This window comes from Anolis sagrei, chromosome 5 (assembly GCF_037176765.1).
Source record: "Anolis sagrei isolate rAnoSag1 chromosome 5, rAnoSag1.mat, whole genome shotgun sequence".
NCBI classification, from domain to species: Eukaryota; Metazoa; Chordata; class Lepidosauria; order Squamata; family Dactyloidae; genus Anolis; species Anolis sagrei.
The window spans coordinates 11,648,077-11,655,043 of record NC_090025.1 but is presented as its reverse complement, the minus strand read 5'-3'; positions in this window follow the sequence as shown (position 1 = coordinate 11,655,043).

Here is a 6,967-nt window from a genome sequence, read left to right as displayed (position 1 = left end):
TTATCAACATCATCATCATCATTATTAAGATATTGGAATGGCATTCCATTTACTTCTATAATCACAGAGCCACTTAACTGAAATGACATTCTTTTTAGTAGGAAAGTAAGCAAGAAACAAGTGGACACTTATTGAAGCCCTTCTCTGCTTATTACAGGAATCTAGAGAGCCAAAGTGAAGTAGTGGTTTGAGTGGTGGAGTATGAACCTGGAGATGAGGGTTTGATTCTCATTCTTGGCTATGGAAATCCACTGGGTGACGTTGATCAAGGCACACACTCAGAAGACACATTGAGAGGTTCATTTTTGGTGTCATCATAAGCTTTAAATTCCTTGAAGACACACAAGAACAAAGATATGTAGAAGTATAAACTTCTGTTTCCAACATACCTTGATCTAAATTCAATTGGTCTAATTAGAGTAAACCCATTAAATCAATGGGAGAGTCCAGGTAAAGCTGTTTCAGTGAGTTTACTACCAATGAGATTTATGTCCTGGTTGGTGGTATCAATATCACTTGCCTTAGAAAGCCCTTCCTGTTGATGAATTGACTCCAGGAGGGCCTCTTACACTGGCCACAAAGGGAAGACAATCGGAAAGCCAGACTGTTCAAGCCATTTCACACAACACTGAGCAAGTCTCTTTACACCCTTTGAAAATTCTCACAGTTTTAACTTCCTTTCCAAGCAGATAAAATGGTTCATTTGGCCCATTCTTCTCTTTTATCATCACTCATCGGGTTTCATAGAGAGGTATGAATGCTGGTTCCTTGCATGACATGAGGCCTATATTCAAATTGTTCTACTTCAGACTCCAGATTAAGAAGAGTATGGTAAGAGATTAAAAATGGAATATTGAAGATATCATGCCTGGGATAATTACTTATATTGTCAATTGATTGTGCCACTTATGGTACTGATATCCATGCCACTCACCCAGTATTGATATTCACTCATTCATTCCTTTCTTACAGATCTTTAAACACTTACATTACTCACAGTAGCCTACTTCCTCTCCAAAATGCCTATACTATATGTAGCTGTTTGAGGCTACAGTACACTTAGTACTGTTGTTTTAAACTATCATAAATAATTAACCACTGACATAGTTAGTAGGGATGGAAGAACGAAGGCAGTTTCTTATTCATTTCCTTCTCAAAGGAAGCAACAGATGATTTTCAATTGTAAAGGCTATGCACAGTGCCTTAAAGGCATTGGCTCCGACCTGATCTAGGAAGCTAAGCAGGGTCAGCCCTGGATAGTACTTGGAGGGAAGACATACCATGTGCTGCAAGCTATAGTTCCACTGAAGGAAATAGCTAAACCACTTCTGAGTATTTCTTACACAAGAGGACCCTACACACACACACACACACACACACACACAGTCAGTTCATTAATTTTCAGAAAAGACTTATCCAGAAATTTTTACTACATTTACAGAAAACTTGATTTTTTTAAATAAAAGAAAATGTAGGACAGCATTTTTAAATCCAGCTACTAGGTGAAGAACCAAAGGATACCAAAATCCATCAATGTTGAAGTCTCATTATATATAATGGTTGGTAAAATGGTATCCCTTATTTTAAAATAGCAAAAGCAAAAAAAGAAAAAGGCTTTTTGGTTGAATCCATGGATACAAAAATTGTGAATATGGAGAGGGCTGTCTGCATCTAATTTTTGTAGCCCTCATTGAATTTCAGGACTAGGAAAAATGTGTGATGATGAGGATGAAGATGATATAAGGAGGAGGAGAGGAGGTAATGATATTGATAGCAGTCGGTTTCAAATTATCATTAGAAGCAAGAAGAAGAAGCCTACCTATGGATACTTGTGCATTCACCTCTTTACTTTTCTTATAAATTCTTCATCTTCAAAACCATATGGCATGAAGGTACACGTTGATTTATCCATACTGGAAAGAGGTATACCTGCTAAATTTGGGACAATGCAAATGGCTGAAAAAATTGTTTGATTTGTGTTTGATAAGAACATCCCATATCTGCAAATGTCTGAAAGAACATGGGTTCCAAAACAATTCCAAGGTGAAAGAAAACTGGCAGGTATATCCTGCACTCCTAAAGATGAGGGTTTTTTTTTTTGTCGTATCAGGAGCAAGTCGCTTCTGGTGTGAGAGAATTGGCCGTCTGCAAGGACATTGCCCAGGGGACGCTTGGATGATTTGATGTTTTTATCATCCTTGTGGGAGGCTTCTCTCATGTCCCCACATGAAGAGCTGGAGCTGATAGAGGGAGCTCATCCGCCTCTCCCCGGATTCGAACCTGCGACCTGTCGGTCTTCAGTCCTGCCGGCAAAGGGGTTTAACCCACTGCGCCACTGGGGGCACCCTAAAGATGAGTAACTCTCCACAATGGCTTGGACTTCAAGTCCTAGCAACCCTAGCCAACACAGTAAAGAATGCTAGGAGTTGCAGCCCAACATTTGCGAGATTAGGTGACTCTGAATTCTGGTGTTGAATTTGCCATTGTCTTCTTCTGCCCCAAGGTATTTTCGGGCAGGAGAGCTCAATGTCAAAGTAAGAGACTGATTGGAATTGCCATGGACATAACCTGCTTATTACATTATATTTCCAACCTAATAGCAACATGCATTTGGTTAGCTTCATTGCCGCTGCTTTCAGCAGAGTTTTCAGAGAACTTTGTGCATAGTTAACGCTAGGAAAAGTCCTGACTGTGGACTTGCTGGCCCATGGCCAGTATGACAGCTGTTATAATCAAGGATGCAGATCCATGCTGGAGATGAAACTCATCGCAAAGTTCTTGATGCCATATGCTTAGAGACTGCCCAAGGCTTCAGGTTTGTGGTGACAATGTAATTTAATGACAAGATAAAATTCCACCACATTCTCTCCCTCGCGTCTTTACCTGGGGGAGATGACACTGTTTGGAGAAGCTTTTTCAGGCATCACCCCAACTGGGCTTTCCGTATTCCCAACTAATTATTGAGATCTTAATTTGCTTGCTTTGAAATAAAATAAAAGCCTTGAACTTCATTGATTTACATTCTACCCCAAAACAATTAGCTGACCTCAAACAGATTGAGATTATACAGAGATTCTGATGTCTGGCTCAACAGAAGGAACAAAACATCTCAGGGGGAAGCCAACTGTGCAAATGGATCAGACTCCGATACTTCAATGCGGGTGTCTGTTACCTTTTTGGGCTTGGTCCATGAGGTTTTTGAGCTTGGTCCATGAACAGCTTTAGCCTGCAGGAACTTCTGACTGGGTAACAGAGATGGGCAGTCAAAATCATGATCAGGAGAGCAATGATTTGAGATTACCTTAGGGGCTCCATTGTTCCTCCAAACTTGTTGGGCTCACTGCTGAAAAAATGATTTCAAATAACAACTGAACTGTCAGGATTTGTAAATTACCTGGCACTTCTTAAGTGATAACAGGGACTAACCAAATGTGAAAGTGCTGTCTCAATGTAATCAAGGTGTGGAGGCTGATGTAACGGGAGAGATATCAAGGTTGTGTTCTCCCTAATGAGGGTTGATGAGAGACAGATGGTGGTTGTTGGAGAGAGTTGGAGAGTTGCTGTTGGAGTGGAGAGAGAGGGAAAAAACTGTAAAGTTTGTATATTTTGCATTCTCTGTATATATTGCTGCAACAAAGAAGAGCAAAGCCTTCCTGCATATTTTTGGAAAGAACAACTGTGTCAATGTGTTCTTGTTCCTGCAGAAGTCCACTCCAGTTATCTGTGGGTATCTGGTTCCAAAACTGGAGTTATTAGAGTCCCTTCCATGTTATCAGTTGTTTTATTATTGCATAAAAACCCTGACAGAACTACAGAGGCAAATAGAAATGAATCCCTATGTACATGCACATGCTTCTACACACATAGATGCCCTTTACAAATTCTTATGAACACACTGAGATAGCCACATTGAGAAAACAACTAACCAGTGGAGGAGCCTGGGAAAAGGTAAGTGATTATAGCCTTCAGAGTACTTGCTGGTATAGTATGAAGAAGAAGAAACAAAATAGAGACTTCTCTATTAAACAATTAGAGCCAGTTAGAAATAGAGGTAAGACCAAGTAAGAATAGAGGTAAGAATAATGTTAATTAAGGAGAGTGAAAGAGATCTGAATAGGGTTTTGAGGAGGAGACCTTATGGAAGATGTTACTTTCTTTGAAACAAAGATGCGATACTATATTGTGTATTGGACTAAAATAAAGCTAAATATACATTTTCTTTGTTGTGCAATGAATATTCCAGTTTTTCATTTTCTACACCTCTTGCTAGCTGTTTTTAATCATGAACAAGGAAGACCAGTTTCACTTTACTACTGATCTCAACAACAACAACAACAACACTTTATTTGTACCCCCCTACCATCTCCCGAGGAACTCGGTGCAGTTTACATGAGGCCGAGCCCACAATACAACAATAAACAATAACAGCAATGATACAAAAACAATACATAAGCTCATAAGCAAAATAAGCAATAAACATTAACAATAACACAACACATTAAAAAATCTATGGCTGGGCCAAATGTAATAATTAAAATTTAAAAAATAATGCTGGTCATGAACAGGTGACATGTAATTGGGATAGAGGTTTTGGAGAGGGAAGAAATGTGCAGAAAATCTTAAATCATTATTAAATTATTATTATTATTATTATTATTATTATTATTAACATATTTACTTGTCCATTACAGCAGTCATCCTGAGGTACAAGTATTGGACCCAACTACAATGGATTCATTTCCTTGATTACTTCAGTCATGGTCGGCGCTTAGGTAAATCCAGTCAATCCACTGGGGCCCCTTCTACACTGACATATAATCCAGATTACCAAATCGTATAATCCTCATTATCTGATTTGAATGGGATATGTGTCTACACTGATATATAATCTAGTTCAAAGCAGATAATCTGAATTTTATATGGCAGTATAGAAAGGTCTGAATCTTCTCTTTTAGTGGCAACCCTATACTGATATAAGATGGGGGTGATGTAGCTGGATTTGCAGTGTGGAGGAGTGACAGAGATAATGTTGGTGGTTACCTCAGATACCTGTACCATTATACATTGGTGGTTGGTGACTTCTGGGTGAATGGAGTGGGACTAGTACTATGCAGGTACAGCTGTACCAGGAGCTCCAATTTTGTTTGCTTTGCATTGAATGTTTGTTGTAGTTCTAAGTTTCAGGGACTCTGCAGATAGGTGGTTTCTTTTGGTTGCAATCATAGGGCAAGCCACCTGTCAATTATAGTTAGGTTCCCTGGTCCCGTCCCCTTTTTGGGGTTTTGGAGGGAATAGGAGCCTTTTAGGGTTTGGTCCACACAGAGAAGCTTTTCATGCAGGACATAATACCAAGAGCTCCTGTAGAAAGCTTCGTCTTCTATGGCTTGGCCGGGGAAATATACAGCCCACAGTTTGGCCGAGGATCATACAGCCTTACAGCTCCTTTGCTGAGGGACTTCAGTCAGCCATCACTGAAACCTGAACTCCTTTTCCCCCTGGAAGTCTACAAAGCTCTGCTTGGTAAGGGTCACTCGCGGAAGCCAGAAGCAGTTGGTACCGGGTGCAGGGGCTCCACGTCAACAGAGGCAAAGACAGACTGCCCAGATTAGAAGTTAAGGATTTCCCCATTAGTTACAGTTATGAAGATAGTGCCTGTTCCCTGTGGACAAGATTGAGAGAGAGCCAACAGACTGTTAAGAAAGCTTTAAAGTACCTGTTTGTTTTCATTAATAAAGAACTTTGTTAAACCTTTAAGCAATCTAAAGACTCTGTTTTAAGGAAATCCAAGGGCCTTTAATCTGAGGTAGCCCCGGCATCCCGTTGGGCACACAGAATTTATGTCCTGTCTACAGTCTGATGCACAAGCCCAGCGTGCGACAGCACAAGTTCCTTTACAAGATCTTTATCCTTCTTTGCCAAAGAATGCAAGTGTCTCACCTAACTGCAGCTCCCAAGATTCCATAGCATTGAGCAGTGGCAGTCATAATGGGGTCAAACCACATACTACAGTGATGAGGCACCCTCAGTTCTGAGAAAGAGATGAGCTCCTTGCCATTGTTGGTCCCTCTACAGTCCCTGAATAAATGTTAATCTGTGGCCCTAGTTATTCCTTTACCAGCATACCTTTTTCTTCTGGGTATGTAGGCATTCATGCCTTTCATATTCTGCCTAAGATCAATGAATGCTACAAGACTTGTGCGGTGTTGTTATTTCTTTGGTTTTTTTGTCATACACTTTGAGTTCCAGACTGAAGATAAATAACCCCTTTGTGAAATACCAAAGAACATTTAAGAATTTCATTTTTATAAGGGTGACTAACGTGTGACCTTTTGCTTTCTGGAACAGGGTGGATTGATTACAAGTTGCCCATTCCCTTGCTGTTGGACTAACAATGAAGAATTGGAAACTGTTTGTTGTTACTAATGACCTCAAATGATTTTAATTTGTACAAATAAATATGCCCAGGCATTGCAACTTACAAAGCCCTAGCTATACACTTTTGTAGAAAGAGGTCACAAATCATAGTAAAGCTGATGAAAAGGGTGTTGGGAGAAGCAGGAGAGTAGTGGTTACCTCCAAAACAAGGTGGAGAAACTTCAACCATCAGCCAAGAGAGGAGTTGACATCATGAACTGGTTGGTACACAAAGGCACTCATGGCTCAAGAGGGAACAATAAAAATGGTCAGTGTAGACACGGTTGCAATGAAGATGAACGTAGACACTCACAGACATGGAAGCCTTTTGCCTTTGACCAAGCAACAAACTCAGTTGTTTGTGGGTTGTTGTAGGTTTTTTTGGGCTATATGGCCATGTTCTAGAGGCATTTTCTCCTGATGTTTCGCCTGCATCTATGGCAAGCATCCTCAGAGGTAGTGAGGTCTGTTGGAACTAGGAAAAAAGGGTTTATATATCTGTGGAATGACCAGGGAATGACCAGGTGGGACAAAGGACTCTTGTTTGTTGGAG